We start from the raw sequence: 27182 nt of genomic DNA, 5'->3' as shown, positions 1-27182 counted from the left end.
CTTCTGCAACTAACAGCCAGAAACATGCATGCCAGGAAGCAAGGAAACTTACATTTCAGTTCTTGGGATCACAAGAATACTCATTGGAAGTACAGGTATGTTAGAAGTTAATTCGACACCTGTTAATTCAAGCGTTGCCATCATAAACATATCTTGAGCAAAGTAGCTGGTTATGATATCAAATAAAGCCAGCATAAAATCACAATAAAAATCGAGGAGATTAAGAAAACCTAACGAAAATGTATACTGTGTTGAAATCAGTGATTTAGATTGGTATTGCACTGAGTAAAAGCAATGCAAGATTACTTTTTCTCAACAATATATTTCAAAATGTCTCTTTTTTAAGCCCATTTCTTCAAGGAGTGATTTGAAATATTTACTACCAGACAGTACCTAATTTTAGGTTTTAAGTGCTTTAACAGCTCTATGAAATATGATCAGCAGCTGCAATATAGAAGTATGCTGAATAAATACTCATAAAAAGAGAGACCTGCTCTACCCTGAGTTCATAAAATCCCTACTTTCAAGAAGGAAAAAGATAACACAGAAAAAAATTAATAGCTGTGTCCTAGAGTGTTTAACAGAAATTCCAGGAATTTCTTTTTTCTTTCTGTGGTAACTTTTGTATTTAAGAGAGTAAAATGCCGTTTAAATTTTATCACTGGAGGATTGCACACAACATCGTCCAATACCACCAGTTCATCAAGGAAACAGACAGGTACCTTTCCCTCATCAAATGCCAGTGTTTAACATTAATTCTAGGACTTGCATAAAGAGTTGCTTAAAGTTTAAAGAGTTAAACTTTAACACTTGCATCAGATGCTAAAAATATGCCACATGATACTATCTATAGCTGTATTTCTACAGTTGCCTTGTTTGAAATATTTTAACTGGGAACTGCAACTAACTGAAAACGCACTAGTACCCTACTCAATACATTGCTTATACATTGGTTTTGTGGTGAACTTCCAAAAGGCTTTAAAAATATTCTAACAACTTGACATATGTCTGTCTGTCAGTCTGATGTCCCTGTCTTTGTTTAGGATTTATTTATTCCATTGACATTATCCACACAGAATAAATTTATACTGCAAAGTGTTTTGAGGCCATTAATAAATACAAATTCAGCAAGAGTAACCTTCAGCTAAATTTATTATCAGTACCATCATATACATGTAACAATTAGTAACTGTATACAAATTATCTGAACAAAGATACATAAAAGATCGTCAACATACTCCACTTTCATTTCTATTAAATTTGGTTGAAGAACATTTGGTAACAAATACTGCGCTTAAAAAAAAAAAAAAAAAAAAAAAGCAAAAAGCTGTTTCAGACATAGCCCAGCTAATGTTAGATGTCAAACAGAGAAAGAATCACCGGGAAGAGAGAGAAATACCAGTCTGTATTTCTACTTTACTCACAGTATTATATATATTGCAAGTATGCAAGCATTTGTTATTCGGCAGCATTTTCGGAAATACCAGGGAAAGAGTCAAACCCACAGCAATTTTGCAAAACTTCTTTTGAGTGTTAGGGAAATGAAACAAAGATAAGGCCTGAGCTTTATTGCAAAGTACATGCTTCTAACATCAAACTCCGAGGTCAGACCAGGAGATCTATTTACCAAACAGAAAAGATGCCTTCTTTGTATAACTCCCTCTAAATCTAAACTGATGATTAGTTTATCTTAGATACGCTTTCTAGTCTCCGCAAATGAAACACGTAAAACAAAACTCAGAAAACTGTAAATACCGGTTCCTTACTGTTCTAGTATGGCTTCATACTTAAACTGGAACCGGCCAAGTCGCTCCCTTGTCTGGTACAGCGTGCGTCCCGGGGTTTTTGTAAACACCAGCTATTTCACACCGCCACGCGCGAGCCGAGCGCGTCCCTCCGTGCGCTCGGCTGCGCGCCCTGCCCGCGGCTACGGAGCCGCAGCACCGCGCCTGCTTGGCTCGGGGCGGCAGTTTCATAAATGTAAATGAAACTTTAGATGCCAACTACCGATTGGCAGCGGCGATGCCGTGGGATCCCGCTCTCCCTTCCCGGCGGAAGGCGCCGCGGGGCTGCTCCCCGGACAGCCCCGTGTCCGGCCGGGCACGGCGCGGAGCCGCCGCGGCTCGGGGAGAACCGCCGTGTGAAACGCGGGTATCTGACTTTGGAAGTGTCTGTAATGACAGCGGGAGAAGGAGATTAATGGCTAAGAGGTCTCTGGTTTTGAACACGGAGAATCCTGTTACCTCCTCGCGGATCAAGTACGCGTACACACCCGCACACACACACATGCACACACAAGGCTTACCCACGTGGAAACGCTTTCTAACCAAAACACAAGTCCCCGCATCGCCAGTGGAAAAGGCGGCGGGACTCCCGCGCCCGGGGCTTCCCCATTCCCCGTTCGCCGGCGGCGGAGACCGCTGCGGGGGCGGGGGCGCGGTGGGACGACCCGAAAATGCAACGTTTTGTCTTTAAACCACAAGAAAAACAAGCCGGGGAGGGGGAGGGGAAGGGCAAGAGACATCCCTCAGGGAGAGGAAACGGAGTGGAACAAAAACAACGGGCAGCTCTGACCCGGTCCTTTTGGACACTGGAAAAAGTGGCCGTCGGAGCCTCCGCAGCGGCTGCCGGCCAGGAGGCAGGGGGAAGCAGCCTGCCCCGTGCGCCGGCACCCCGAGCGCGGCACGCCCGCAGCGCTCCGCCCCGGGGCAGGCGGCAGCGGAGACCCCCGAGCGCTGCCGGGGCCGGGGCAGCGCGGGGCCGAGGGAGGGCGGCGGGACCGAGCGGCTCCTCTGCCGCAGCCGCCCGTGCCCCCGCGTCCCGGCCGGGCTGCCTCGACCCCGCGCTGCCCGCACCCTCGCTGGAGGAGCGGGGTTTTCGGGAAGGGACTGCCATCCCTACGTGTTTTCATGCCGCTCTGTCCGGAGGGGACCCCGCCACCAGAAACGTAGCTTCCTCACAGCCTCCGGTCAAGCCGCCGCTGGCTCCGCCGCCGGCCCTCGCAAGGGCAGGCGGTCGGCAGAGCGACCTGGCGGCCGGCTGAGCCCTGCCGCCCACCCCAGGCGGGCCGGCAGCCCCCGGCTGCTCGCGGGGCGCAGCCCGGACCCCCCGTTTCCGCCGCACCGGGAGTGAGCGGGAGGCGCAAGTGGGGAACAATGCGACGGCAGCCGTCGCGGCTTGCTCCTGTCTTGGGGCTTACCCCAGTAGCCCTGGTAACACCCAGCCGAAGAGCGGTGAGGGCAAAACAGCAGGGAATATCACCTGGACAGAGGCAGAAAGTCCGGCTGGGCGTGGAAAAAGTCGCCCGTCCGCACGGAAAAACAGTTCGGTTTTTTGCAATTAAACTCGCGTGGGGCCGGGGTAAAAGCTAGTCTTTGTCCCGCGATGGACGGTTCCGCTGCTCCCTCCCATCACATTTGTTTCATATTTGTTTTACAGCAACTTTGTTTTTGTTGTTGTTGTTGCTGTCATCGAACCGACATGAAAACAGTGCTAAATAAACTCTAAATACAAGCAGACGCACACACCCCCTCCACGGACACATGCGACAGGGAACCCGTTTCCTCCACCTCCGAGCAGAAGGGGTGGGAGGGAGATGCAGGGACGAGGAAGTCAGAGACACTCACCTTCTCGCTGCCGGGATATGCCGCTACCTTTATTTTAAGGCCGCTCCTTATTTATTTATTCTCGTACCTTCTCCGAGCCGAGGCTCCCCTTTTGCACTGTTCCTCTGGCCAAAACAGAACATCCCCCCTACAAGTCGTCCCCCCCACCCCTTTCTCCACACACAAATAAAGAGCAACGCGGAGCAAAACGGGAGGAGAAATTCGGGGCGGGGGTGGGGGGGTAGATGGAGGAGGAGGCTGGTGCGGGAGAAACCAAACACTCCTCGCTCTTCAGTGAGTGCAACTAGTTGCCTCTCACGCACCGGAACGTAAAAAGTCTCCCTGGCAAGGGACGGGACTTCCCTAAGGAAAGGTAACCCCCTCCCGCCCTCCCGCCCAAAAAGGCCGTCCCGCGAGCGCGGAGGTAAGGGGCGAGGAGCCGGGAGCCAGCGCAGCCCCGGGGTGCCGCTCCGCACTTGTGCCGGGAGCTGCCGCAGGGCTGCTCCCTGTGCCGGCCCCTGTCGGCACGGCAGCCCCGCTGCCCGCTCGCCGCTGCCCCGCTCAGCTGGCCGGCACTGCCCTGCCCCGGGCTCGGAACACCGCGGCGGGCACGGACCGCCGGCTCACCCAGCCTTCAGTCAGCTCCAGAGTGTCCCTCCCGCGGTCCTCGGCCTCGCAGCCCGGGGCCTGGACCTTTTGCCTTTGCCACTCCCTGACATCTGCAGTTAGTAGTGATGGGAGCAAAGAAGGGGGCCCTGAAGGGTAGGATTAATTAATGCCAATCTGCCAGAGTACAGGTAGTGAAGTCTGTACTTCATTTTTTCTCTTTGTTTATTTCTAGAAGAAACCAACACTAAAGTAATCCTGAGTTTGAATGATCAAGTATGATCAAGTACTACACGACAGGACTGGTTGCCATACCCTTTTATAGGATACATTTGTCTCCTTTCTCTCAAGCTGACCAGGATGAAGGCAAAGTCCTCTCCTGCTCTTATACTGAACACTCTTCTTTGCAAGAAATTCAGCAGCTGCATTTGGTCCTCTTTGCTCCATTGTGTGGGGAAGTGGAAGAAAATCCCTAATTGCTTAGTCGCATTTCATACTCTTACCCTTCAGCTTGTATTATCTTCTGACTAGTTTCGCTGAGTATGTTGAGTGGCTCTTGTTCAACCAGTTGCATCACCCTCCTTCTCTGTCAAGTTAACTTCACTATCCAAAGGGTCTAAGTAAAAGATTTAAAAGAGGAGGCAAAATTTAGGCCCTATATTTGGAGAGAGATGTGAGAGCAAAGTCTTGGGCTTCATAAGTCATGAATGTTAGAAGCTTTTGAGGTCAGCAAGTCGCATGAACTGAGGGGTAAAAAAGTATGGATTTGTGAAAATTCTTTTCTACCTGCCTTCTCTTTTCTCAGTTTGCATTTGGTGATACTATTTAAAGCTACTTAACTTTACTCAAGCCTTTGAATTTCATAAATTGCATTCAATGAATTCTACTAACATGGTAGTCTTCCTCCTAAATAATTTCAGATTTCAGATGACTTCATGAAAACAAGTCTATAAAAACCTTGTATTTGCTATCCTGGGAGACTCGCCACTCAGAAAGAGAACAGACTTGGAAAACTCTTTTGACCTGCACAAATACAGCTAGAAAAACTTTTGAACTAAAAAAGCATCCAAAAGCCAGCCTTCAAATTGACATAGTGTAGGACAAGCCAGAAATAGGAAATTAATTTTGAAAATAGGAGTTTAGAGAGTAACTGGAAGGGGAGAAAACTCAGTTTTGTTGGAATAATTATGATTGACAACCCTGCCATAGACTAAGTTGTGACTAATGCCAGCACCCATCTTGCTAACAGGCTCCTTCTGTGGGGGAACATGCTAACAACTCCTTCCTTTCCAGGGGACTTTGGTGAGTGGCAGCTTGGTGGTCTGTTGTGAGGTACTTGAACATGGTAGTGAAGGTTTTGTGAAGTCTGGTTTCCTTCCACTTCAATGAAGCGAATTCCTATTGTGGGGAACAGTCCTGTAGTAACTTTGGTTGTTTTGATGGACATATCACTCTAAAGCAAGCTCTTTACCATTTGTTGTGCTCTCTCTTAAAATGTATAGTTGACTTAAAAAGATTATCTATATCTTTGTTCAATGTAACTTGCTTCAAATTGAGGAGGTGTGGGAGGCCTGCACTGCTGGTACATGGTATGGTCCCAAGGCAAATCTCCCAGTAAGGATCCTGGTCCTGATGCTGTTGAACCATGCTGCAGTTTTGCTGTTGGTTTTGGTGAGGGCAGGCAGGGTCACGCCGAAACTCAGTGTCACGCGTACTGAAGGGATTCCTACAGAAACTGATCTGATAATCAGACTTTTTTATTTTTTTCCAGAGATTTATTGTAAGTATGACTCACAGGCAGTAATTAAATAGTGATTTCTGTTAAATCGATGTCTTTAGGATGAAGTAAATTCCCATGAGCTCAGTGGAAGTGATTTCAGAGGGCGGCAAATCCAAAATGCAATAAAACGCATTGGTTCACATAAATGATTCTGTATGACCATTGAGAAGGTCGTGCTAGAAATAGTCCTAACAAAGGACTCCACTAACTGCACTAACAAACTGCAGGATCCACTTTTACACCAGAATAGAAGAATAATGCCTTATCCATTTAAAGCAACATGGGAATGCAAGTAGGCAGGATGTAATTATCTAGACTGGTATTTGGCTGGGCACTCCTACACTGGCAAAAACTACCACAGGGTGTTTAATGTCCACAAGTGCTCAGTATCCTTGGTTTTACCTCTTAATTAAAGACAGCACTTGTGATCATATTCTTTCTGCTGGTTCAGTACTGCATCAGCAGAAGTATACCACACTGCACAAATACCATTTCAGAGAGTAACCTGGAATTTCCTTGGAAGTCTTCCATGCAAATACTACAGACCCAACCCTACTTACCTTGTGAAATCTAGTGAGGTTACAGCCATAAGTAGTGTGACTTCAGAGAATCATGTTTGCATATGTTGCTAAAAGCAATATGGGGTTTGGAATATTAATAAATAATTTTAAAATTAAACCAATATTCTTTTGCATTGTATCTCAGTGACAACAAGGTTTTGTTGCTGTTTAAGCAAAGGGATTATAGTAAAGTTATTCTGAGGAAAGCTAATGACAGAGAGACACTATTTTGGCAATGGATCATTATTGTGATTTATTCAAGTGCCTACCATGTCCTGCATCCAGATGAGGTACCTGTTGCAAATTTTGTTTTGCAAAAGTAGGGCTTTGAAATATGGTTTCTTGTTTTCAGGTTCAAGTATGAAATCCAAAAGCATGTTAATTAGGCAAAGAGTGTTGATCTATATACTTAAGGTTATTATTGGTACTTCATGGCTTTATAGTCATAAAAAGAAAGAATGAATGGGGGTTCTTTTGGCCTGGTTATCAGATTTCAGGTCTAAAAAGAAGGTGACCCACCCTTTTCAGTAATTTGACATGCAGGGTTCAGCTGTGGGTTCAAAAACAGGTTACAACTGGCTAGTCATTGTGATCTTGAAATGCCAACTGTGCCTTTAAGTATGTTATATAACCTATTTTTTGGTTTCAGTTTTCAAGTATGCCATCATTTCAGTGTTACTTAGATTTTCATATATTTTTTAATCCAAACAAATCTGACCTCAATCATAAGGTTCCATGGCTCCAAATAGCTGAGCTTTTCTAATATTTTATTTTGAGTGCCTACATTCAATACTTCATCGCAGAGATATGTGCTGCAGACAGTGCCAAATACGGTGCCAGGGATGTCCTCAATTATCTTCAGTGCTTACCAGGAGAGGGCTCTGTTCTGCACACCGTACACAGACAAAGGCCTCACTGAAATTAGTGCAAGTTTTGTCTCTAAAGCTTGCTTCAAAGGAAGCTGGCTAAGTGCAAAGAGAAATCTGCATTGTTTCAGCTGCCTGTGCAGGCGGAATGAGGTGTGCTTGATAATCTTAATTTGTATCCTGCCATTTCACCAGGATCTTTTTTTCTTTCCTTGGAGACAGCCACTCTGCTTCCTGCAATATACCTTTCCATCATGTTTCACGCAAGTTTCATGAAGATTCATTTATGTAATCTATGGAGCTGACCCAGGGAAAATGTTGGGCCCTACAGTTTTGTTTGATGATCCCTGTGTTCCCTGATCATTGTAGAATAAAAAACCTATGTCTGCACTGATCAGGGTTAGCACACGGATCTGTTAGCTTACTTCTCACCAGTTAGCATTCTCCTAAAAATGCCCTGATCCAGTTCAGTTTGTGGTATGGGTCAAGCACCATTCCTGGTTCTTTGACTAGTCCAGGCACCAATCTTAGGCTGAAGAATGAGAGAGCTGATAATGAGAATTATGGCCTTACAGAAACACTACTCTGACAGAGGGCCTTAGGTCAGAAGAACAATCTTCAGAAAATTTCCTTGTGCAGACGTAGCCTGAAAGTGACTCTCAGATGTGTTCCAGAGACAACATCGAGTCAGGTTGTTGGGAAGGCAGGAGAAATGTCAGGGCTGGCATTACCTCACCTCCAGAGCCTCTGGCACGGTGGGAGTACTGAGGGTGTGCCCCACATCTATCCATGTTTATTCTGGCTGTAGAAACTTGTTTCAGATTTCATATCATTACAAATAAAATGAAGAGGAATCCTTGGATGATTTATAAAAATGTGAACATTTTAAGCTGTACCATTAAATGTTTATGCTGCTGCTTAGTGTAATTCCCTTGAATTTGTTTTTTTAATCAGTTTTATGTTAGATGTACTTTCCTCACTTCTGATTACTTCTAGGAATTTTTGCCATCTTTTAAATCTTCTCTCTGGTTATTTTTATCCATTTACAAGATTCTTCAATGGAATAACTCTGAGATGGACACAGTAATATTACTAAAAATATATTTAAAGCAGCTTCAACATCTGCAAGATGTAAAACTCTGCATTTTGAAAATGGTTTTTGATTACGTGTATAGGTAGCATAAACCAGAGACTTCATTTTACTGTCATGGATCAGAAATGGTCTGGGTAAGTCAGTGTTTGTGTTAGTCAGCTTTCAGGCGTGTTGAGATTTCCAGTGAAACCAATAGCGAAGCATTCATCAGTGTCCTTGTCAGCGGGATAGAGCTTGTTATGCAATAAACTCAAATACAGATTCATACCAAGACCTTTTTACTACATTGTAACATCATGTTGTTGCTGTATTGCATTATAATATAATAACATATAGTCAGCAAGGAATGATTCGCCAAAAGTTTTTTTAACATGTTTTATAGAAGTTAAAGTGTCATTGCCAAATGACGCTACAAATGACATTATATATTGCCATTACACTAAAAATAATTTTGTTACTTCCAGAAGTATGATTGAATTCAATTCTCCTAGTAGCATAAGAGTAAATGAAGCTCAGGCAATTTCACTTGTTTATTTGCAGGTGGTGTGCAATAAAGAAAGGAAACAGAGAAAAACTATAAAATGAAAAGCAGAGATTCAAAAAAATTATGTCAAAGACTATTTTCAGAAAACCTGTTTTATTTCAAACTACAAGTTCCTTTCTCCTGTTAAAATGTTGTGTTCAAAGACTTCAGACATTTCTGAACGTGTAAGTTACAGCTCCTGTAATCTATAAGCATTTATGGATTTAAACTGCTAGTTCATTTGCAGCACTGTCAGAATGGTAGTAGGCAGAAAGCCAGGCACAGCATTTAGGAGCAATTACCCTTCCTTTATAGCAAGTATTGCAATGTTTTCTTGCATTGGGATACTCCTGACCAGACTCTTTAGGTGCTGGTTTCTATGAGCACCTCATCCTGAATCTCAGATATATAAATTAGAAATAAAGTGTTCAAGTTATTTTAAGGGCATTTAAACAGAAGTTGTAGAGGTCTGTTTTGTACATGTCTGTCAGTTAATCCTGATGTTACACTTCTTATTAAATCATTCTTTATGCATTGAAATCTTAACATATCCAGCAAGGGGAAAGTTTGTTTTGTCCTGGCAGTGAAGTAATAAGTATACTCTGAATGAATCAGTAATCTTCATGTTTCTGCATTCTTCTAATAGGTCTAGTCTGTTTATGTAATATATTAGTAGTTATTAATGTAGCTATTATATTTACATTTGGTTACTTATTAACATTTACTCATAATTTATAAATTCTGCTGGGAGGTCCTTACTGCAGTTGGTAAATGCAGAGGTAGGCACAGTCTCTGCCCTGGGGATCTTGCCAGCTAGCCCCATGTAAACCACACAAAAGAAATTACTAATATAATTTCCTCTGGCATGGTAATCCACTGATTGAAGTTGATGTAAAGAAGCACTTCAGTTCTAGTATTAACTGGAACATGCCTTGATGTATATCTGTAGGTTTTGTGGGGGCATTTCTACTGTAACTACTGGACTGAGCAGATGAGGGAACAGTCTTTCAGCGGAGAACTGGCTAATTATTCAATGTACTTTCTAAACCACCAGCTCCTAATTCTAACCAAGAAACTACATAAGGCCATAATAACTTTGTTTCAGATAACTTAACAATGTTGATACCTCCAGAGCTGTGAGAGCTACCTGAGCAGCATTTAGTCAATTTTCATAAATTGGACGAGTAGAGATTATTTGCCTTCTCAGTTTTTGGGCTAAAAGAGCTTGTCAGATAGATAGCTGTGTGTGATCGAGAATTGATGCAATGGTACATCTTTCTCACCATTAGTTTGTGTTTGGGCAGCAACTGTTCTGGGGTAGGAAAAAGATGCTTTCGACAAGTCTCCAAAGCAGTCCTGAGTAGCTTAAAGCAGGAGGCAGAGGTTCATCGAGGTAAATATGCTCTCCCAAAACTTTATCCTTCCTCACCCTTCCCATTATATTCTTCCTTTCCTAGTAAAAAATACTTAGCATTTTTTAAAGTAATTAAAACCAAACGGTGTAGGTTTTGCCACAGCTCTAAGTTGTTCTGAGAACTACAAGTGGCTACTTCGGTTCTGGTTTCAGAATATATTTGCTACTAGAGTGAGAAAGAGAGAGTGGGGGAAATGGACGCTAGGGAAGTGGACCTCAGATGAGAACAAAGCAGTTAGTGTAAATCTCCACTCCTTGCCCTATAGCACACCACTTCATTAAAAGGCATACAAAGTTCTCTTCCTCACCTTTTCCATTAGCTGACTACTCTTGGGACTGGCTGTGAAAGTGAGTGCCTTATTAGCATTTGAATGACCTGTACTCCCCTGTAAATGTGACTGAAGATTGAGCTTCACGGTAAAAAACAAAAGAAAAACCGAAACACATATCCTAAAAGACCTGTGTTTCATTTTCACTGCCCCATATCCTGTTCTGGGAAAACTTTTCTTCACTTCTGACTCTGTAAAAGTCACATCCTAAGATTTTTTTTTTTGAAATACACATTTTCATTATTCACACTTTTGAAGCTCTGAGGGGGACCAGCTTAAAGGAAGCCTAAATTCTGGGGAAAGCTTTGTTCTGGAAACCATTATTTTTGTTGAGAACTATTGATGAGGTGATTACCTAAGAGTTCAGTAGGAAATTGAAGAGGAGGCAATTTCTGTGTTTTGAAAGATCATCAATAACAAGTGAAAACAAGTCAGGTTTCTTCATGGATTGTTTATGCAAGAGTAGTTGTTAATAAATGAGCTTCAGATTGGATGTTAGAGGTACATAGTGTGCAAAGTGTAATCACAGTTTTACTGCTCAGAGCTTGTGAAGACTGAATAATGTATAGGTAATTTACTCAACCTTAGCAGACAAATAGTAAAATTCTTATAGCAGATAGCAGTCCTCCTCCTCCACCTATTAATAATATTATCCTTTTTTTAGAATGTAACAATTTTCCTTAAGTTTTGCTTTTGAAAACAGGCAACAACTTTTAAAATAATTGCACTCTATTATGAATGGAATTTAATATTGCTGACTTGGGGGTGGGAATTAATTAAAAAATACTTTCATACCTTAGGTAATATAAACCACAGTTAATGATGCTCAGATGTATGGTATCATGGCTTTGCTCTAAAAGTGTAGGAGCTAATATATGGCAGTGCCATAGTTGGCAGCAAGAGGAGATGCTTTTTCAGTTGTGTAAACATGCAGTTAGTTATGCAAAATCAGAGATGAATTTACTTTGATGAACTGATAAGAAGGAGGGCAACCAGTGCTGGAGCCCATTCTTCATCCACCTGGTTCCAGATGATGGGACAGACATGTTTTCTCTCATTCCTTCCTGGAAGCTTCACTTCTGAAGATGAATGGTAACAGCATCTATGTCAGAGTGCCAGGAGAAAGTCAGGAATGTTCTTATGTCAAATTTGCTTTCACCTGTTTGAAAGATCCAAAGAGTTCTTGTTGTGATGAAAGACTTTCAGGAGGAATAGATTAAGAGAGGGCAAGTGAGGTAGTAAGCTTGCTCAGGTATCCAGGACCCTTTTTACATGCCCTGTTTGGTATCATGCATACAGCTCCAAATAATGGGAAACAAGATTTTTAAAAGTGAGCAGTACTGCTGAAGTGATTAATACTTTCTGCAAGGAAGGATTTATCACAAAAAGGGGTTTGTTTCAGCAATTATTGTCAAATAGAACAATCTGGAAAAGCAAAGCAATATTGCCCTGACATACCTGCTAGTTACTTACCTATAGAGTTAGACATACCTATAGAAGGGGTAGATTTTCCCCATCAGAAAAAAATAATTTTCCCAATCTCTGTAAGTAGAAATGTGGTGAGGGTTTTTCCCTCCATTGTTACTAATATTTGGATGAAAATTAGAGTAAGAAAATGTGGTCTTTGTATTTTTAATTCTGGGAAGTACTTGGCAATTTACATTCTTGTAGATTTTAATGATGGAGAAACAAGCCTAAAGAAGAACATTAAAAGAGGTCTTTGGTGTGGCAGAGTTCTTGCTCTGAATTCTGCTGAGGTTCTGTAGTATTTGCAGCCTGTATTATTATCTGCAAGAAATGCCCATGGAAGAAGGAATTACAGTGTTGTAGCAGCTGAGTTTAGTGAAATTTATAATGCTGACATAACAAGGTGTTGACGTTGGCCCATGTTTATTCCTCTGTAATCGCCTTCTCTTTGAAGTGACTCAGTGTGTATCACATTTGTACTGCAAATATCACACCTTTAGTTTGTACACAAATGCTTGAGAGATTTATAGACCTTATTATATTTAATTCTCTAAATTATATTTGTATTTCAGTTAAATTAGAACTTTTGGTCAGTTTAGCAAAATTATTAGATAGCTTAGTAATACTTCACACTTAGCAGAATTTCCTTTGAGATTAAGGCACCATTCCTTATACCCTAATTTAGTCTCTTGAGTACAGCCAGTTCATTTTCTGTCTTTTTTTTCTCTGATTTTTTTTCCATTTTAGTTTTTGGCATCTTCCACTCACATTGTAACATAATTCCATTAGTATTGTCAGAATGTAGAGGCTGCATTTAATTAAAGGAATACCTAATAGTTTTTAGATATTTCCCTGACGATCATACATCAGTGATGTAAAGTGTATCCCTTGTAATGTGCATAAATATTTATATCATTATTTTATGGAAAACAAGGAAATAAGGCAAGAATTATTATTTTCAGGAAACTACAAAACCTGAGTTTGCAAACCTTGCAGAGGTCCAGAACTTTGGTTACTCAGGTACTGCATGTCATAAGGCTGTAAACAAATCCTCTGTTTACAGAAGAGGCAGGTGATGAATGCTGTCAACAAGACTTCTTACACCTCCATGGGAATCCTAAGTTAGTAACTGACCTACTTCTTGTGCAAGTAGTAAATAGTAAGTGTATGAGAAAAATGTCAAAAGCCTAGAAAAGAGAAAAAAGAAAGTCAAGGATATGTAAAAAGTAAGTCTTTCAGATATCAACAGGTTTAGTGGCTATTTCTTGTATACCAGTGATTCTAGTTCTTAAAGTCTATACTGCACTGAGAAAGGCTATATTTGATTTCCATACATAGGATAAATATGTTTGATGCATCCTCTAATATTCTTATTGAAGCTGATCATTTTCCCCATTAGAGTTGCCTTCAACAGACTCTAAAAAACATTTTAAAACCAGCAACTCCTAATTTTTGATGTGGAAAAAAAAAAACAAAACTCTTGAAAACATACAATTCTAATTCTTTGTTTGATCTAATTCTTGGTTTGATCTAATCATTTGTAATTTTATGAAAACCAGAGGTCCAAGGTGTTTTTCAGCCTCCATAAAATTCTTGATTTTGTTTTTATGAAATATAGAAAAGTTGTTTTACTACCAAGGATGTTAAGCCTTTTGTTTACTTTCTATTTCCATCACCACAACACCTCTATTTTGCCCTTCAGCACAAAAAGCACTTTAATTTCCATCCATGCACTGCAAAGACCAACTAGAAAAAATTTCTATAAATTCTTGTGCTTAACCTTCTTTTTTTTCCCTTCAAAGTCGGAGATTTTAAAAAGTGCAACTAGTAAAGTCACCATGAATCATTAAAATATGAATAAACCCCATCTGTTTCACTTTTCACTTATGTGTAGAAAGATAGTGCCATCTTTAAACAACTGAGAGTGTCACTGTCGAGGGTATGAGTTGTAAATGTACACAAGCTTGAAGTCTGCAAAGAACTCCTGTGGAAGCCTAAAGAGCATACACTAGCCAAAGTCTTCTATTTAACAGCCTTTGATAATGTTTTTACATATATAAACTCACTGTTAACTTCATGTTTTGCCATTATTTCTCAGAAAAACAGATAAAACATCAAGGCTAGTGCAAGACAAGGAGGTGATCCAAGACAACCAGCACAGCCTTACCTATGGGCAAGTCATGCCTACCCACAGGGGCTGGCATTGGAAATAGATGGTCTCTAAGGTCCCTTCCAACACATGCCATTCTAGGATTCATGATACTAAAGACAAAGGATTTGTTTGATAAGGAAAAATTATGGAGGCAGGCTTTTTAAAGTAATAGTATACAAGAAATTGTACTGTGGCTCTGAAAGTACTTTGATATTAAATTGTATCTCAATCACTTCCACCTGGAGGTCTCACTCCAATGTAGAAGAGAGAGGTTCTTTTATTAGATTGAGTATGGGTATCAACAAAAAGTGCATGGGATTAAACAATGGGACTATCCTAAAAAGTTTTTTTAAGATATTTTTCTTCACCTGTTAAGCAATTGAGTAGCAATGTTGCATGAGCAGTGCCCTCAGTGTTCAGCTGTCCTGAAATTAGAGCACTTTTATCTCACGTGGCAGAGGTCCTTGGGTGAGAACCTGACATTATGCTTTCTGTCCCTGGTGATTGCCACTACCACCAGGTCCCAAGATTCAGGAGGGGTATTTTTCAGCAAAAATAGGAGATCTGAAAAGGTTTGATACCTTTTTTGTAGTAAAGTACAGAGCTACTACCCTGACAACCGTAATGAGATGGCCAGTCATCTTTTGCCAGCTATTTGAAGAAGTGGATACTCAACTCAAAAAAGCAACAGAGGAGTATACAACTGAAAGATGAGCAAACACTGATCAGTATGACGGCCTGATATTCTCCCAAAACTCAGGCTAGACAATTTAATAGCTTTAGTTACATTAGCTCTTGTTTTGTAAACAGTCCCCCAGGTTTAAGAGAATCTCCTCAGACTGTCTTACAGAAGCAAAGCAGAATCTGGCACAGGAGAGAATTTCTTTTAAATCTCCACTTTATTGCTAAATTCTCATCTTCTTGAAATATGTTAACACCATAAGATTACATTTATATTAAAGGAAAATTTATGCCATGTTGGAACTGTGAAAACAAACTTCAAAGACATATCCTTAAAGTTGAAAATATTCACCACAGATGGACTGCTCTTCTCTATTTCTAATGAACAAGTCTAAAACTGCTTTGAGTTGTGAAAGGAGATTGATTTCACATTGTAAAAAGTACTGAAATTCTGAAGACAAGTGCTAGAGAAGATGTTTGGCCATTTCTCTAGCATATACTTGCAGAAGGAGAATAGGATGTCCTAACACAGAAGGGAATCTGAGAAACATTTCACAAAACACTTACTTTTTAAGTTTTCATAATACTCATGAAACCTGAATTAATGGGAGAAACTAATACTTCAAACAGTGTTTTTTCCCCACAGCATATGATCCATAATACTTAGAAATTAAACAACCAAAGCAAGAGCCACTTATCCAATCATCCAAGCAATCATCCAAGAAAAGAATTAGAGTAACATAGAGCTCTGAAAAAAAGAAATCAAAACCCCACCAGAAACACAGGATAGGAAATCCTGGGCCACTTGACAAAAAACAAAGGCAGAATTACCATTGACTTCTCCTGAATCAGAATTTCACTCATCATGAATCTACAGTAAGCAAAACTAAATTATGTATATGCTCGCTAGGCCAAGATACTGTAATTTACACTTGAGAAAGTGCCATGCCATTGATACATCAGCATATGTACAGTGCAAATTCCATTTGTATTTTAGTTAACATAGATCTCTCCATAAATTATATTAGTAGTGAAATCTAAGGCAAGTGCAACTAAAGATAGAACTGTAGTAAAACATCTACATGAATAATTTTTGAAGTCTTTTTTCTGTAGGACTCGAAGACTTTCTACTCACAGAGATCTTTGGAGAACAGTGCAGAACTGCTATACACGTGGCATTTGCATAATGCTGAACTGAGGAGTTGCATCCTTCTTTGTGATTATCATCTCAATAGTAAGAGAACTTAAAGTCCATCATTATAGTAGGCTGTCTTAAATATACCTCCATGGCAGGAGAATTGTAGGCAGATCACTTAGAAGACCAATGCTCAGAAAAGAGGATGAAACTGCTCAGTTTTGTCGTCCCAAAGGAGATTTCTTTGGGGAAGATCTCCTTAACAAAAAGGATTTCCATTTCGCCAGTCTTGTAAAGGTACTTAAGATAGCCCACAGAAGCTCCTCGTTTTGTAAGAAAAAAAAGTGGTAAAAGTGGGTGACAGTTTTACCTAAGATCTCTACTGGGGCAACTGTCAGTTCTGCTATTCCTATTCAAGAAAAACTATTTTCAAAAGGTTGGAAAAAATATAAGGGTATAAGAATCCTTAGGCATAAATATAGTATTGTAACATGGAAATATCTTAGCATTCATTAACACCAAAACTACAAAATCATAGCAGATATTTGCCATGTTGCACAGAAATCCACCATCAATATAAAAATCTACTCCATATATAAAATGATAAAATGGGGTTTGAACATATTGCCATATAAATAAACCTATTAATGGAACAAGTTTGCAACAACTTTATATACTATGACCAATAGGCAAGTGACAAAAGGATGGAACTAATAAAAATGTGCCAGTTTACTTCTTTTCCCCTCCTATTTTTGCCAGATTTTACCTACATTTTATCTGCTTGCAGAGCTGTACTGCAAATATTTTCTGTGTGAGTAGTTGCAAATTGTCAGAATTTGCAGGCTAAGAAGTTTTGGCTAAGAGCTATTGGCAGGGGTAGGCTTGGCTTTGGATCTCATGAGCTATACCATGCAGTCTTTTGTCTTAGTATATATCTTAAGCTCTGAGGCTTCCTCTTTTTTCCACACATCTGCTTATCTTGCTCTCTAAAATTTGCTTCTCTTGGGTAAATACATAATGTGAGCACACACTGTGTTAGCCTGTGAATGTATGGAGCACAAATCAGAAAGAGGGGGTTTTAAAAACAAAATCACCATGAAGTACTTACCATCTATTAGAGAGACACACATGGTGAACATTCCACTGTATTCCAATACAAGTGTTACATCTTGAAAACAATCACACTAATAGGAAACCCTGTTAAAATATTTTCCCACCACACAACCCTCCAGCCGGAGACTGTTTCAGACACTGGTTTCACTTTTTAGTAATTATATTCTTAGCAGTCCCATTGTTCTAAACTAGTCCCACAGATATCTAATTTTAGTAGGATAACACACACTATTATAAGATATCAGAAATTTTAACCAGAAAATTTCCCTCCAACTTTACAGACTTAAGGGCGCTGTGTCACCATATGCAGTTTCTTGCCTGTTTCTGACTACTGTATTCTAGAACTAAACAAACTTTGTCACACCAGCCCTCTCCATGACAAATTTCCACTGCCTGGGAGTGTTTATGGGCAAGAAATAAGCAGTTTGTTCTAACTCATCAGAAAGTGAGCGTAATGAATAGGCTTAAAGCTTCATCTGTTTACTAGTATTTTATTATTTGTGAAACTCTCTCATGGTCAGTGCCATTCTCACCACTGTACTTAGCTAATGGCCTGTCAACATTTCCAGTAAAAACTCTTTTTGAGAAGTCAGTGGCTTAGCTGAAAATTTACAATAGTGGTACCGACCTAGAACACTAGTTCCCAGATGCGGTTTGAATATTTTTATTAGAATTTTAATATGAATACATGCATATGATTGCTATTGAGGAATGTTAATGGTCTTATTTAAACCAGACAGTTATTGTACAATTTTCAGCTCCCTATGATTTAGCTTGGGCTTCAGAAGCAACCTGTATTATTTCAGTTTCCACGTTCTTTGAAATAGTGAAGTGCCTTAAATCAAAAGCCAGGGTTCTGCTATCTGTTTCAAACTGAGCTCAAGTATGCTCACAAGGGCCATGAACACTGCAATGGGCCAGTTCAGACAGCACTGCCAAATTTGCAGCCATTGGGGACTTCCTGATGTTTGTCAGTCCTATTCCAGTGTCATGCGGTGTGCAATATGAGCTGCTTCTTGCTGAGTGCAAACTCCAAAGTGGCGTCATGAGCCCTCTGGGGAACACAGACATCATCCTTTTTATTAAGGACCTGGCTGGGACCCATCACACATCCTGCCCATTTTATATTTAATAAGAAATATCTATGCGCTCTTTCCTTACCTCTTCCTTTAAAAATTAAGTACCATCATCACTTCTGAATACTTTCCTCCAACTACCAAAACCAGAGCCTGTCAGGAAACTTCTTCAACTTTTATAGGCTCAGAAATATTTAGGAAAATAATGAACTGCAGCCACAGTGGTCCAGTCTGACTGGGGGGTTGAACAGGCCTATAACAGCACATTCATCACAAAACAGAGGCAGCTTATGCTAACAGGACCCTTTGACGTCCCTTCCCCAGGTAAATCTGCATCCAGGTTAATCTGCATCCAGGTTAATCTGCACCATGAATTTTCAGTATGAACAAATGGTTTTGAAACTACTAGTTTTCATGAAGCTGCTGGAAAAGCAGCTGTCCTAGGTTTACCATGATTTTCTCCTCAAACATGCCCCTGACACAATCCAAGCATGAGCTGACATAGATCCAGCAAAGGTCAACATGGGTCTAGAAAACGTGTGTATGAGGAGAGCTGAGGGAGCTGGATTTGTTTAGTCTCATGAAGAAGAAGAAGAAGCTCAGTGTGGGGCTCACTCGTCTCTACAACTCCCTGAAAGGAGTTTACAGTGACATGGGGCTGGTCTTCCCTGCTGTGCCTGCAGCCAGAGGACCAGAGGGAATGGCCTTAGACAGGGGAGGTTCATATCAGATATTAGAAAACAAATTTCCACTGTTATGGTGATCAGGGATCAGGCGCTGGAATAGGTTTCCCAACTGGAGGTGCTTTGACATGTCTGGATCTGTCTCTGGTCCATGTGCTTTGGTGGTTTAGGGGTTACGGTGGCAGTGCTGGGTTGACGGTTGGACTGGATGGTCTTAAAGGTTTCTTTCAACCTTGATGATTCAATGATTCTATGATTTTGGTAATTCTAAATATGTGGCTTTTGCTGATACGAGGATTGCAAAATGAGTAGTTAATTTCATTCTTCCTTCAACTAAAAAAAAAAGTCTCAGTAAAACAGTGTTCCTATAAAGGTGCAGTGACACCTCAAACTTTATTTTTTGGAAAACAGTAGCATCACTAATTCCACTGTTTTATGTTTGAGACCTGATTCTGGTTCCAAGATCAAAGAGATGACAAAAGCTTAGGCAGGAGTAAGGTAGCATCAGGTGATGTTAGAAACAAGAATCACATCAGGATTCTTCAGGTATGAAGAAGGAAAGGGAGGACTCATTATGCTGTTTTGGAATTTACCTCTATCAAGACCTCTTTAAGTACAGGGTCTGATCTAGGCAGTATGTCTCTACTATGGCACAACCTTTAATCTTAGCTACAGCCCTATTTCCCAAGTGCAAATAGAAAGCAAATCATAGCTGAAAGCCAGATGGGGATGTCAGGAACATGAGTCTTGAAGCTGGAGGGATTCTCTCATGTTGCTCTGTGACTACATGATCTACAGATTATTAAAATAGGAGAAGCTGTTATACAACCAACATAAAAAAAAGTCTGCATTGTAAGTAAACTGAAGGAAATGAAAGAAAAAGAGGGTCAGTTTAAAAGACTAACTGAATAAATATAAATATAATATTTATAGAATAGAATAACTGCAGGTAGACCTTCAACTTTACCTCTCAGAAGATGAGAGAAGTTGAAGTGCTACATTAAGCCAGGCTTGCTTGGACACCTTTGCTGTTTGGGGCAGCCACAGAGCAGCAGTTGCATTCTTACCCTGAAAAGCAGGGCAACCACATGCTCTCTGTGAGACTGTTGTGCAATACTCCGACAGCAAGTGTTGGGAGCCCATTCGAGTTATGGACCCACATTTTGTCATCCTGGTTCACAGGCTATAAATAAACATGTAACTGATCCCTCTTCACAGAACAAACTAGATGCCTTCTGGCGTCAGCTTGAAGTTAGGAATAAGTTTCTCATTTTCTTTGCAAATATTCAAGAGTACTTGACCAATTTCAGTTAGTAAGTAAGGGCAATGCCATTTATTTCTTTACTAATAAATGGATAACGGAGCTAAATAATGATTTCATAGGCTCTTTTTCAATATGGTTCTAATCTTTATCTTTGCTTATTCATAAATTCAAGATATTAATTTCTATTTAGTTGTGGCTTTTCAAATCTTAGAACTTTTTTGTTATCCTTAACTTCATCCAAGGCATTTTCAAGAGCCTTGGACTTTGGTACAATCTAAACTAGTTGGAAACAGATCTCCTGCCAGGAGCACATCAGAAAATCCAATTGGTTTTAAGCATTTGTGGAGACAACTGTTGGTGTTCTTCATGTTGTTGACCTTCAGTGATGTTTGGTGATGTTCAGAGTAAAGAGAAGTGCTAGATACCAACTGCATGTGGTGGAAAAAGAATTAGGAAGAACAAATGTGTAAAATTTAAATGCACTGAAGATGGAGTTACATATTTTTATATGTAAAGGATGTTTGTCCTTGGAACAAACTCCCTGAGGAAATAAAACCTGTGTCAGAATGTGTTCTTTGTTGATGGAGTAAACATGTTACCTGCACCATCTCTTTGTATCTATATAAACAAATATCAATACTATAGTGAAAAGCATTATTTTGCTCACAAATTACAGCTATACGTAATTATATAATTTATGTCCTTTTGGGGTCATCAACCAACATTTTGCCTTTTAGATTTAAAGACTATAAATCTTACACATTTGTGATAATATGGATGATGATAATAAAACTAATTTGATGTTTTAGTGAATGATTAGATTCCTGTGAGAACAAAAAATTTAAAATTACTGAGTGATTTGCTTTTGTTTAGTTTCATTTTAATTGAGGCACCACTTTATCTTATTAAACTTGTTTAAGTAAAATAAGTAGGGTGCCTTTTTTGATGCTTTTATGTTATTTACTCAGCTAGCATTTCTCCACAACTTTCTGAGTAGGCTGAGCATAATTTAGAGTGAAATGATAGTGAATTACTGGTACAGGATATACCAAGCAGGCTCTTTCTATAGAGGAGGGAAGGCTTTGCATCTGGGTTTGTATCACAAGGATTTTAGACATGCAGTGCAACCACAGTGAAGTACTGGTGGGAGTTGCAATGTGAAGTTCAGAGCCCAAAGAGAACGCTGAACAATCACAGAATTTTCTAAAGAAGACTTCCATGGCAGACCAATCCCCAGCACAATACTTCCCAGGGGACAAGGCACAAATAAAATAGGTATAAAATGGAGTTTTCTCCTCCCTTTACAAAAAGCCTGGGAGCCTTGTTTCAGTATACATGGGAATTAAGTTCTGAGCTTTGAGCAGAATCCACTCCATGCCTTAACAACAGCCCTGTTAACCAGCATTATTGCTACTCTTTCTGTTATATCAAACAATTACAGCAGGTCTGGAAAGAAAAGTAAGGGAAAACAAACAATCAAGTTTATCAGTCTGTTTTATTTTATCTATTTCAGTATAATTGCTACTACAACGTACATACTCTGAGCAGTATATAAAATTTTTTAATGACCAGGACAGGGAGTTACTACCTAAAGGACAATTAAGTGGTTACCTGCTAAGTTGCCTGTTACACATTTACATCTGGAGGGAAATTGTACTCTAAAGGCACAGCCTGCACAGGGCTCCTCAGCAGCACAGGGTGGTACTCTGCCTAATCTCAAGCATCCTTGGGCCAAATCATAAAAAGAAACTTTGGCCTTGTAATTTTTTCCATGGCAGTGCCCACTTGCATGAGGGCCTGGAGGAATTCACAGCAGATGGCACAATGAGCAGAGACCATGATGTGCTGTAGGTGTCAGGACTTTCCAGGGCACAGATGCTTTACCCTGGCTGCAGGGCAGCAAGATTGGTGGTGTCCCCTCCTGGAGTGAGGTACCTGGAAAAGGTATCTCCTCTTCTTTCTTTTTTAAGAAACAACTAGAATTAGTTGTTAAATCCCTCCTGAAGACTTCATAGGAGGAGGTGATGGTACTCCTTATGTTTCACAAACCCCTCAATCTGGAAATATATGGGAAAGTACAAGAAACAATTGTGTAGCTATGCTTCTTTTTTGCATTTGTCACTCTTACTGCTGAGGTGGCTCCCAAGGCTTTGCACAGTCACGTTCAGAGGCAGTGTGGAGAAGAATCTGCAGGCTTGACAAAACACATATGAAGAGATCCACAATGTTTAGCATGCTAGAAGCTTCTTAGCTATTTCAGAATGTGCATTAATCTTTGTCCTGTGCAATAGTTTGAAGCTGAAATCAAAATACAACAGAGTGAAGTGACAGTCCTAATGGAACATTTACACTGGGTGGACAGCTGTGAAGAAGAAAAGAAGAGGACAAGTATCCAGAAATTGATGCTAAAGTATCTTTGTGAAACTTCATTATCTTGCTCCTTAATCTAGTGCATACTGTAAAAATTACATATGGAATAAAGTGGAATATCTAAAGAGGCATTTCAATAAGTACAATCTTAGAGCCCATGACTTTCATGCATCTCATTCCTTCTGTATCATTAGTCACCCAGTGGCTTCAGTGCTTCCCACTCTGGGTTTCTTTTGCATCCTCGAGAAAATGTTACAACAGCCAGTCTAGAAGCTACAATGGGAGACAAAAATAAATATTTTAATATACTGGCCTAAATAAAGGAAAAGTTTGAGTATAATCAGACATGTTGGCAGACTCCTGAGATAAGAAAGGAAACACTGGTTTCCAGTATTACTACTAGTGATGGCTTAATTTGAAAGCCTAGAGTTGTTTTAAGAGGAGGCAATTCATATTCCAGGACAAACAGTAGCCTTGTGTATGAAATAGACAGATAAGGGATAGAACCAAAGTTGCATAAATATTGTAATCACTACTAATCTCTTTGGTGGTCATAGTTCTGCTGGGCTTGAATATTTAATGGTATTAAAGAACTGGCTACCAGAGCAAATGTCATTTGTGAACCCAGTAAGGCTACTACTAATTTGCAAAACCCATTGAGCTTCATGAATGAGAAAAATAGCAACCTTCTTGATACTGTAAAAAAAGGTTCCTGGTCATATCCAGCAGCAGATTTTTGGCTGTTTAGAAATTTTAAAATAAAACATTTAAATAGGGTTGGGCAAAAACTGAGGAGAACTGAAAAATCGCTCTGACAGACAGGTTCTTCACAGCTGTAGCTCTGAAGTGGATCCATGACATTACCTATGAATTTCTCATATCTATGCTTAGACCTGAGAGCTAGGCATGCTTAGATCTGAGGTTTTGACTGAATAAAATTGGTAAGTTCCAAGCTCCCCTACCCATTCCAAATAAAATTAGGAGAGTTTTGAATTCATTAATTCTGTTTAGCAAATATTTAACCAGGCTTACTAGTTCTGGGCATTAAAAAAATCTGTATTTAAACAAAATCACAAAGTTCCTTTAGAAACCCTAACAAGTAATGGGATCTTTTCATTGCCTGTTTTTTTCTGAGGGTGTTTTTCCCAGCATTTAGTATCTACTTAGTTTACACCAGAAGACTCATGGTGAAGAAAGATGAGCTGAAAACTCACAGTATTTATTTTAAAAAATTAAAATAATCCTTTCAAATATGCATGATATTAGGGCTTATGATTCCTGGAAGAACTGTTTGAATATGGTATAAATAGGAAAGCAGAACTATATTTTTTGTTCTAAAGGTTAATTCTTTCTCAAGGGAAAATAAAAGGATGCTACGAAAGCAGGTAGAATTGGTATTGCTGTGCTGGGGGATCGCAGAAAAAGCTTCTCTTGATCCCCATGATGGAAGAAATGCCCCTGGATCAGACAAGAAGCTAGGCATAACTTTTCTCTCTTTCTTGGACTCTGAGGCAGCCAAACTGCTTGTTTTCACAGTCAGGGGGTTGCACAGAACTGCCTGTCTTCACTTCCTTAACCAGGAGTCATCTCGGGCTAAGAATACATACCCTAGGAAGCTCCTTGAGTGCTTCCTTACTTACTTTGAGACTCTGCAGTATCCCAAATCAGCAAAAACCTGCAAGGTACAAGCTGGCCTTGAGTGTTGTACTCCAAATAACGCAGAACAGTGTTCTTTCAGAAGGGACATCCTCCCTTTTATAACTCTGTGTCATTCCTTCTGCTATTAAGGAAGCTGCTAAGAGCGAGGATAAATCTCAGAAAACAGTGACTGCAGCGTGACAAATGTCCTTACTTAAGCAGTTAGGCAAATGCAGTCTGCTTTTCCTCTCTTCAAGGGCCACAGAACAGCTGAGGGACATTATTATCTCCCAGGGCCATCAGAAGTAAATCCCAAAGTCCAACAAATACTTTCTTTTCACTCTATACTTGTTTCACTACCCAACTCCAGTGAATTTTTAGTTCAATACCTCTAAAAAAACAGAAAGGAAAAGTACTCCTGCCATGATTGTTATTACAAATTTCCAGTGATGGGAAGTAAAAATGCAAGCCATACTGGAAGTCGTAAGCATCATGAATTTTCATCTGTCATAAAAGAACACAGTGGTTTTTAAGTTTCAGGGAACAAATAGGAATTTTTCAAAACTTTATGATTTTTATCCCACAGGAAAATATTCAGGGGGATGGAAACTCTCAATTGGAACACTAGTTCAGTACAATATTTTGGGGATCTCTTGAGTCCAAAACTTGATTTCCTAATCAAAACTAGAGAAACTGAAGGATATTATGAAAATAGAGTGATAGAAAACCCAGAATAGCAAAAAGCAACTGAATCAGGAACAGAGTAAGTAGTTGGCTGAAGAGTTAGTGTTTACTTTTACAAAAATATAGATGTTCCTACTGGATAAACCTGTAATTGTCTCTTTTATGCATTTTTAGCATCCAAAACTGCAATGACAAGTCACTTTTGATTAGCTTTTCCTTTACATGATGTTATGAATAGAGCTTCAGAGAATCTTGAATTCATGACAAGAACATTCATGAAAACTTTACAAGCTTTATGGTACAATAACCATGTTTCCTGCCCAACTTTATGGCAGGTGTTTAATTTTTCAAATAAAAATTTATTGCAGCATGATAGTCTGCAGTACGGAATTTTTTTCCAATATAAAATCCAAAGATTTCCTACCAAAAAAAAAAAAAAAAAAAAAGGCAAAGTGAGCCTTATCAGACACCAGGATGGCCATAATTATGATTGTCAGGATCCTCAAAATTAATTACAATTTCAAGCTGTGACAGAGCCTAAAATAGCAAGAGCTGCTGGTGATCCAAAAATCACTCACAGCATGTCCAAGCTAGTATTTGGCAGAGAGCATATGCAATTTAAAAAAAGAACATAACCCTTTAGGCCCATGCAAGCAATTAAGCTTTTTGTGGAAATGTCAGGCCATAAGTATGAAAAAGCCTTTCAATTGTTTATGCACAACTTTTCTCTAATTAGTGGGAACTGATGTTAATTTTTGCCCCTTCATTTTTCAAATAAGACTAGATGGACCTAAGTTTGGAGGGCAGCTGTTCTGTTCAAAACAAAATAAAGAAAAAAAAGGAGATGATTCTTGCCAACTCAGACTCCATGATTCTTACAGTGAGGGAGTACAAGTAAATGCCAATCAGCTTAGCAGCATTGAGAGATACGTAAGGAACTTAGCCTGAGAGCCCTGCTGACGATGTAAAACAAGAAGACATTTCCAGAAGTGTCTGTCAACCAAAGTATAAAAATAATCAGAGGCTGTTGGCACAAGTTACTGTGACTCTAGCTGATGTTCAAGTGGATGAAATTTAACAGCACTTTGATAACTTTAATTTCATTGTTGCAGTGCTTCTTGCTAATGGTCTAAATGCAGTGATCAGTGAGGTAAAAATAAACTATATGACCATGTTTTAGCAGAACTACCTTAAAAAAACTGATGGGAAGGTTTTTTCTTTCATTGCACAAGCTGTTAAATCATTGCTGTCATATTAACCTGTGTTTTCTCTGCCACTCTCCACAGCTCTGTCTTTCATGTGAAAGACAGGGACTTAGTCCTCCTCTGTCTCCATCCAGTTTTCCTATACCTCAGAGCCTAAAACAACAGACTTTTTGTCTTGAAAGTGATGACCCCAACACTGAATAACTACAAAATAGGTCAGTAGAATGCAGAGCAAATGTCACCTACTGAGTAGGCAAAACCACACTTGTTGCTCCTGGAATCTTGCCTTGGCTCGAATTCTCTAGAAGAATGCTAAGCCAGACTCCTGACTTTCTAGGCTTCAATATGTAAATTGAGATCAGTATTTATCCAAGCATTGGAAGTTGCACTAAATGGTAGTTGTTTAAAATCCGTGGGCAAGAAACTACTTATATAAATGCTATGACATCAAAATCCATTTATAAGAGGAAATACGTAACACTATGTCTTTCAAAAATCTATATGCAGTTCTGCTAAAAAAGAGTCAAAATGCAGGATCTCATTTAGATTTTTTGGTGATGTACCATCAAAAGTTGTTGTGTTACTCAGAGCTCTTTCTAGAATTTAGATGAGTTAACTTGTTCACTTTGTCTCTGTTTTCCCTTACATCTGGTCATCTGTCTTATCTGTTTGAATTAGAAGCTCTTTGCAGCAAGGACTATTGCAATGTGTCCATGGTACCTAATGAGTTAATCATATTTTGGTCTTGTTGGCTCTGCCTTAACACATAGTGCTAAAAATTAATCAATTTAGTGCTTAGATTTACAACTGCAGTTTGATGGAAAGTTAGAGTCCAGGAGACAACTGATATCCTCTTACACTGGCAGAGCCTGCAGAAAAGTGTTCCTCTCAGTAGGTCAAAGCAAGAAAAAAAAAAAAAAAAGTGAGAGAATGTGTGT

At 39.8% G+C, this 27182-nt stretch overlaps 1 protein-coding gene across 13 annotated transcripts in view; it reads right to left on the bottom strand.

Moving 5' to 3' along the window:
- Positions 1-3964, bottom strand: part of EYA4 (EYA transcriptional coactivator and phosphatase 4) — a 139664-nt gene extending 135700 nt beyond the window's left edge. For 5 of the 13 annotated variants that reach the window (XM_012572617.5, XM_072926908.1, XM_072926909.1 and 2 more), the window contains exon 1: positions 3627-3961. The gene's annotated coding sequence lies outside the window, so the exon portion shown is untranslated. Of the gene's footprint in view, positions 1-1755; positions 1962-2305; positions 2447-3626 lie in introns of those variants that run through there. The other 8 variants (XM_030267959.4, XM_030267960.4, XM_030267957.4 and 5 more) reach the window with 7 other exon arrangements.
- Positions 3965-27182: the final 23218 nt, after the last annotated feature.

The sequence above is a fragment of the Taeniopygia guttata genome, chromosome 3 (assembly GCF_048771995.1).
Source record: "Taeniopygia guttata chromosome 3, bTaeGut7.mat, whole genome shotgun sequence".
NCBI classification, from domain to species: Eukaryota; Metazoa; Chordata; class Aves; order Passeriformes; family Estrildidae; genus Taeniopygia; species Taeniopygia guttata.
The sequence above is the reverse complement of the archived record's forward strand: the minus strand, read 5'-3'. Positions and strand labels throughout refer to the sequence as shown.